Genomic DNA, 8489 nt, shown 5'->3' on the forward strand with positions numbered 1-8489 from the left:
AATATCCCTCCCAGACCTTATTCCTGTGATATTTTAAAATACACATCCCTCTTATTATAGTTCAGAAAAATGTCAAGATGCAATTGAACGTAGACTAGGTAAATTCGAAGTATAAGGCCTCAAAGATAGCAAGAATGAACAGCAGCCTGAGAATCAAATATCTAGATGCTAGCCCAGGGGCGCCTGGGTGGCTCAGTCAGTTGAGTGTCCAATTCTTGATTTTGGCTCAGGTCATGATCCCCTGGTCAGGGGATCGAGCCCCGTGTCAGGCTCTGTGCTGAGCATGGAGCCTGCTTGGGATTCTCTCTCTCCCTTGCTCTCTGCCCCTCCCTAACTCAAGCATGCTCGAGCTCTCTCTCTCTCTCTCAAAATAAATAAATAAACATAAAAAAATAGATGCTAGCCCAGCTTGATCTCTAATTAGCTGTATGATCTTAAGAAAGTTACTTAACCTCTGTGGGCCTCAGATTCCTTATCTGTACTTTGACCTAAATTAATAGCTTTGATTTTGGGGGTGGGGCGGAACGTGGGGGTAACAACAGTTTTTTCAAAAGAAAGCTTGCACACAGTCCCAATTTGCAAAACAATGGCGGACACTCTCTCCAGTTGGGTGTCTGCTTGGTTTCAGCTCCCCACACTGTGGCCGGCTCTACTTACAGGGGCCCCTCAGAACCCCAAGGATTCCAGAATAGCACAGCCTCCTAGACGTGGAACTCAAGTGCATGAAAGCCCTTCCTAACGCTGTGATGTTACAGTCAATTATTTTGTCTCCGAGTGTCCTGACCTTTGGAGTGGTGTTTCTATCTCCAGTTCCCGTAACCCCTGGGATTCACCCCTCAGCTCTAGTTTAAAACATGTCTATTGTATTCTATGGGGCACCTGGGTGGCTCAGTCAGTTAAACATCCGACTTCGGCTCAGGTCATGATCTCATGGTCTGTGAGTTCGAGCCCTGTGTCAACCTCTGTGCTGATAGCTCAGAACCTGGAGCCTGCTTCAGATCGTGTGTCTCCCTCTCTGTCTGCCCCTCCCCCACTCATGCTCTGTCTCTCAAATATAAGTAAATGTTTAAAAAAAATAAAATAAAACATATCTATTGTATTCTAATAATCTGTTGAAATATCTGCTTCCCCCACCAGCCTGTGAGTCCCCCGAGAGTACAAGCCACATCTTCATTCTGGGCCACCTCTCTGAGCTCTCTCCTCCACCCCACCAGTGACCTCCTGCTCAGAGCTCGCTCCTGAGCCTCAGGCTCCCACGTGCAGCTGCGTGCCAGACAATCCCACCCTGGGGACCTCCCAGGCTCTTCAAAAGCAACACGTGTAGAACTGGCCAGAGCTTCCGTTCAGAACCCTCACCCCATCCTGACGTCCCATCTCGATGAAGGATGCTGCCATCCACCCGCTGCCTCACTTCATTGCCACATCCAACCTGCGACGTGTCCCTTAATTCCACCTCCTCCTATTCTTGGTTCCACATGCTTCTCCTCCGGTGGGACACTGCTATTGCCCAAGGACCCATGGCCACAGGGATAACAGCAGATAATTTTGATGGAGCTTTCGGGGTGCCGAGTGTTGTGGTAGTATGTACGTATATAAATAAGTGAATTAAGTAAGTTGCTCTTCATACGCGAACTCCTTCAACGTCCGTGCCTACTTGGTAGCTTAGTGCTCATTACCAGTCTCTCATTTGATGGTTAAGGACATTGAAACTCGGAGAGAATAAATAACTTGCTGGAGCTGGAACGCGAGCCCCTCTTTCTCTGATGCTAATGCTCCAGCCCTTGACCATTCCATGAAAACTGAAATGTGGGCTGGTGTTCTGTCCCTACCACCAGCCTTGCCCTTTTAAGTCCTTTCTCCCTTCTTATAGCCCGGGGCATTTTTAAAAATAGAAGTCTTATCATGTATCCTCCACTGACAACTCTTCATTGTTTTTCCTTTGCCCTGGATACGTACAAACTTGTTTCGAGCTCACTGGGCCCTTCACAATCTGGACCACATTAACCTCTCCGACTCTCTTCTTGCCTCTGTCACCCTGGGCTCCAGTCACATTGAATCGTTTGCAGTTTTGAGCACACACCTCACAGTGTCTCGCATCTGTCCATACTGCCTTTTGCTTGTGCCTGGCAAATTCTTTGCCCCACCTCTTTACCCAGCCGGCCCCTGGGCCCCGAGGCACACTCCAGGGCTCAGCTCAGAAATGTTCACTGCTAAGAAGCTCTCTGTGACCCACTCCGGTTGCCGGAGCCCCATGTATTTCCTGACGGTATCGCCATTACTCAACACCGGAAGTCCCTGTTTATTTGTCAGTGTGCCCCACCAAAACCAGCTCCCAGAGGGTAGAGACTGCTTCTCATTCATACATTGTCACCCTTTGCCCTAAGTTGGGTTCCTTTGAAACAGGTGAGGATTCTTGGCAGGTGATCGATTTATTGAGGGAGTATTTATCTCAAGCTGGTCCCAGAGGGAGCTCTGGGTCTTGATGACAACACAGATTGTCCCCTCTCCAATGAGCAAGGGGGCTGAACTTCCATCCCCTCAGAGAGAGAGAGGGAGAGAAAGAGAGAAAGAGTGTGTCGGGGACATAACCCCCTGGCATCACTGGGGACAGTGCTTCCCACCCATAGGATTCCAGAAAAGGGCAGCTGTGAGTCCTTAGCAGCCAGCAGGTGGGTACGCCCTCTGGCTAAGAGGATTTGCTACTCACCCCAGCAACTGAATGCAGCCTGCCGCATGACACTCAATAACTGTCAGAGGAATAAACGACATAACTTTTTTATTCATCTATTTCTCATTTATTCCTGGCTTAATGGTTTTTCTCGTGAATTAAATCCCCTTAAAGCTCTCTAGCTGTTTTCCCCTTCCCTGAACTCTAACCACTTTACAGTGTTCCCAAACTTGGGTAACTCTGGTTTCTCCCTTAATGTGTTTTGTTAAAGTACTAGCCAAATATGCACACGACTGTTCAAATTTCTACAACTTAATTAGTTGTTAAGGGTCTAACTGCTCCCCAGTCAGACCGTACACATCTTCTCAAATCCAGGAGGATTTGCGGGGGAAAAGTTTGTGTCATACTGGCAATTGTGGGCAAATTTGATTTTTAAAAAATTTTTTTTAATGTTTATTCATTTTTGAGAGAGAAAGAAACCGAGTGCAAGTGGAGGAGGGGCAGAGAGAGAGGGAGACACAGAATCCGAAGCGGGCTCCAGGTTCCGAGCTGTCAGCACAGAGCCCGATGTGGGGCTCGAACTCACGGACCATGAGATCATGACCTGAGCCAAAGCCAGACACTTAGTCGACTGAGTCACCCAGGCGCCCTTGGGAAGATTTGACTTTTAAGCCATTTGCTTAGAATGATCTGCTCCAGAATATCTACATATATCCTGCTTGAGGGTCTACTCAAATATATCTATCAATTCTCCATAATTTGTGTGTGTATTATCAAGGGTAAGGGCCCTTACCTAGCAGTTAGCTGCTGCCTGTTCAGAGGGCCTGACATCAGCAGCCCCCTTCCCCGGTTAGGAAGCTGGGGAGGTCCCCTGTGGAAGGAAGGTGGGTTATTCCTACAAGAAGTTTGCTTTTCTGCCCAAGAGGGCCAGGGCCCCGACTTTGTTCCTCAAAGACATTTTCTCTCTGGGAGAAATTCAGCCCCATCAGACTCAGCCAGAAGTTAAGAACCTTCAAGGTAGAGACTGAGTCTTGTTCGTCTTTACATAAACTTAGTAATACTTCACACTCGACTGTTTAAATGTACTTTCACATATAGTATCTCATTTGACCCTCACAAAAATCACAGTGAACAAAGAACCATTGGTCCCATTTTACCATCAAGAAACATCTAGACATCAAGACATCTGGAAGTCAAATGACTCCCCTACGATCACATAGCTATTAAGTGATGGAGCCACGATTCAAACCCAGGATTTCTGATGCCAAATGCGATGGTCTCTTCAGGGCACCCCCCTGCGTCCCTGAGTAATGTGAGGCTGGCATGCCATATGCCCTCATTAGCTGTTTGTTGGGTTGAATTACCTATGGCTTCTCTTATTCATGTCCAGTGCTCCCCTTCTTTAGTCTAGATAGCAAAGAGTACACGATGGGCTCGTCTGTGTCAGTGGAAGCATTGTGCCAATAAGGTCAAGGGCATTGGTTCAGTTCTCAAAAGAACAGTTACTTCTGTCCCAAGACAGTAGCAATCTTAGTTCCAGAGATAGAGGTCACTCCTAATCAACCGTTTTGCCTGAGTGTCATGGTCAACAGCAAGGAATGGACAAAATAATTTGAATAGGGAGGGGCAAATCCATTACTAATTCCAGGGAGCCTGGGAAAGAAAATCTCGTTATTTTAATTTTTCTCCTAGGAAAAGGGGTAGAGAATCAGTGGAGTTACCCCAAGAAGACTCTGGGTCAATATTCAATGATTCAACTGGATCTAGCCCTAAAATGTTTAGGAAGGAGGGGGTGAGCCAGGCTAAAGTGAGAACAACGGCACAGGAAGAAATGACCACCTGGGACATTTGGTTCCAAAACACATCAGGTCTTCAAAGAGGAGGTCAGAGGGTACATTTTCTGCTAGAGATACCTTGAAGAGTTTGAGGAACAGGAAAGTGTCATGCTTCCACTGGCTAAATTTTAAATCCAGAACCTCCAATAAAACCTTCACCCAAGTTCCCAACTTCCATTCCTACCACTTAGCTTATAATGACAAGAAAGAACAAACGCTTTCTAACAAATACTTGAAAACTTCAGAGCTCTTACTGCTAATAAAGCTCATAGCCATTCAATTTAATGAACACTGGATGACAGGCCTGTTGTACATCCACAACCCTATAAGGCCCCGGGAGTGGGGTGCATGAAGCCTCTGCCCTTGTTATCATCCAAGGAGTAAAACCATTGTAGTGCGTAGTAACACAAGTCAAGCAAAAAGTAAGCGCTGACTGGTGAATGTGCTCTAGGAGATTCAGGGGGAAAGCTGGCTGTGATCACATTCCTTTGGGAAATCTTCATGGGAGGGGACTGAACTGAACTTTGAAGGATTGTTAGGATCTGATTCTGAAGGCAGAGGGGAGGGGAAAGAGACTTCCTCTTTCGAATCCAGTGCCCCACCTACATTCTCCGGGCCCCCTTTGCTAGTTCGGCCATTGCTGCAGCAACCAGCCACAAGCGAACAAGATTTGGCACTTCGGGGCCCGGAGCAGTGCTGGCTTTCCCTTCCTGGCTTCCTCCGCCCTCGCCGTCCCATCCGCAGGAACCAGCTCAGCTGCTCTGATACACGTGCAAACTGGCAGCTCGTGGAAGTTAACACCCAATGGACAGCACTCGATCAACGGGGAGCAGAAGCTGGTGGACCGATGCCTCCGTCTTCCACCCTGCGGGTTCCCAAGTCTGAGATGCCTTATACAAGGGCTCTTCAGAGCGTCCCAACTAGCACTGAACGCGGGTTGCCCGCAGTGATGATCAGATAAATAAAGTCCGCATGGATTGGCTTCTCTTCCTTTAGGCCCCCAATCCTATTCCTTAGAATCACTTCCCAAAACTAACCGCCTGCACACAAGCTCTTGACTTGGAAAGAGTCTGGACTAAGGTTGAGAATGAGCTTGTTGCTTTTTCTTGTCCTCCCTGAAAAGCAGGTGTTCCAGAGAGAGGAGAAAGTCATGCAATACGGTACAGGGAGGGAGGGGCCAAATCTCTCTACCAAACCTCACAGGCGGATGACCTGCTCCTTCTTTTGGATTGGTCCTACAGGACTTCACTTAGAGCCCTCCTGGGGGTCTTCGGAGAGCTCCCTGAGGCCTGAGTGATGGAGAACGCCACCTCTGTGTGGTATAGGACACTTCACTGAGGCTGCAGCAGCCCAGCCCCGTGCCCTCCTCTTTCCCCAGTTGTCAGTGAAAGCTGAAAGGGGTTCTTGTATTCTGAGGCCCAGCATTGTGGAGAGGGCGAGAGCTGGACCTCAGCCTACCTGCAGCAACCTTGTGGCACTCCTGTACATCCCTCCCTCCCTAAGCCACCAGGTCTCAGCACCCTCCAGACGCCCGACCCATCCCCAGGTTGACATTTGCTCAGTCTGCACGCAGCCAGCCTCCCCAGACCACTCGGCCCCACTGTGTCCTCACCAGAAAGCATGCTCGGAAGGGCCCTCAGACCGGCTTACTCTGATCTTGGCAGTACGCCTGATCCTCTCTGAATGTAGACCATGTTGAGTTTTGTGCCTCACAAGTGAAGCATGATAATAAGAACTTGGAGAGGATCTCACAGGGATATGGGTTTGAGAGAAAGATCTAGACTGAATGCCGAGAGGAACAGGGTGACTTAGCTCGGTGAGAAGGAAGGATGTGCAATGTGCCAATGGTCCCAGTGATTCAACAGACCGACCCATGCCAGAGGCATGGGACATTGCCTGAAAGACTGAGGTTGGTGGGAACTTCTCCTTCAGAAGGACCGTGAAGGCCTTGCATTAGGTGGGAAGGTGGGGGCGGGAAGATTGTCAGGGAGACTGAAGAGAGGTAGATGACTGAGTAGGGTTTCTGGTAAGACCAACAGGACTCAGCGTTCATTTAAGGACGACTAAAGCCCAGTCATTGGTGGTGGGAGGCTTGTTCTCCTCGACAATCTCTCTGGCCCTGAGTGATGCCATCAGGCTCAATTTTACCCCTGTGCACTTGAAGGTGCAGGAAAGCGATGTGGAGAGGAGGGGAGAGAGGGCGGTGGGAAAGGCAAGAAGGAAGGGGGAATGGCATCTGTAATTGCTGTTGGAACGCCTCTGCATCAGCAGCCAGCCCTACAGGTCTTCTGGACCCTGTTCAGGAAAGCCGCATGGCCCAGGGGTCAGGATCCTGGCCTGGGCGACAGACCCGAGGGTCCCAGCGCTGCCTTAGGCAGGCTGAACGGCCCTCGCTCCACACGTACCTCCCAGCACAGCTTCCTCATCTAGAGTGGAAACCCCGTGAGGACAGGCACTTTGCCCTGTTCATGGTGATAGCCCTGGAGCCTCGTAGGGCACCTGGCAATGCATATTTTCTGAATGAATGCAGAAACCTATGAAATGGGAGTAATGTGACCACTGCTCCATAGGCAATAAAACATCATGACAAAGAACATGGAATTCATCTGAATTCAAACTCAGCCACTTCTAGCATGTAACTTGGGCAGGTTAGTGAATCTCTCCATGCCTCTCTGTGCCTCAGTTTCCTTATGTGTAAAATAGAGAAAAAGTACATCTACCTCAACCAGGTATGGTGTAGCTTAAAACAAGTTAATTTAATGTACGTGAAATGTATAAAATAGTGCCTGGTTATATATTTGTTAGTTATTATCATTGTTATGAGGATTAATTGATAAAAGGCAGAGAAATGCTCAGCCCTTGTGTTCTATTCTATATACTCCTGAATGATTCACCTCTCTTACAATGAAAGGTAATCAGATATTGTTATTGAAAAAAAATTTTTTTAACGTTTATTCATTATTGAGAGACAGAGACAGAGCGTGAGCATGGAAGGGCAGAGAGAGAGGGAGACACACAATCCAAAGCAAGCTCCAGGCTCTGAGCTGTTAGCACAGAGCCCGACGTGGGTCTCAAACCCACAGACTGTGAGACCATGACCTGAGCCGAAGTCGGACACCCAACCGATGATGGAGCCACCCAGGCGCCCCGAAAAAAATTTTTTGTTTATTTATTTATTTTGAGAGAGACAGAGACAGCACCAGCGGGGGAGGGGCAGAGAGAGAGAGAGGAAGACAGAGAATCTCAAGCAGGCTCTGCGCCATCAGTGCAGAGCTCAACGCGGGTTGTGGGGGGAAGGGCTCGAACACATGAAGCCGTGAAATCATGACTTGAGCCGAAACTGAGAGTCAGACAGTTACCCACCTGAGCCATCCAGGCACCCCTGAAAATTTTTTTAATATAAAAACATTAAAAAAATTTTTTTTAATGTTTATTTATTTTTGAGAGAGACGGAGACGGAACGTGAGTGGGTTGGGGCAGAGGGACAGGCACAGAATCCGAGGCAGGCTCCAGGCTCCAAGCTGTCAGCACAGAGCCCGACACGGGACTCGAACTCATGAGCTGCGAGATCATGACCTGAGCTGAAGTCGGACACTCGACTGAGCCACCCAGGTGCCCCCTTTTTTTTTTTTCTTTTTTTTTTCTTCTTTTTTTTTTTTATTTTTTTCAACGTTTTTTTTATTTATTTTTGGGACAGAGAGAGACAGAGCATGAATGGGGGGAGGGGCAGAGAGAGAGGGAGACACAGAATCGGAAACAGGCTCCAGGCTCCGAGCCATCAGCCCAGAGCCTGACACGGGGCTCGAACTCACGGACCGCGAGATCGTGACCTGGCTGAAGTCGGACGCTTAACCGACTGCACCACCCAGGCGCCCCAGGTGCCCCTTTAATATAAAAACATTTTAAAGCCCATAGCTCATCATCTGCCACACTGTAAGCTCTCCCTAAATGTTAGTAATTATTACTGTTGCTATTGCTTTTGGTAT

This window comes from Felis catus, chromosome C1, assembly GCF_018350175.1.
Source record: "Felis catus isolate Fca126 chromosome C1, F.catus_Fca126_mat1.0, whole genome shotgun sequence".
NCBI classification, from domain to species: Eukaryota; Metazoa; Chordata; class Mammalia; order Carnivora; family Felidae; genus Felis; species Felis catus.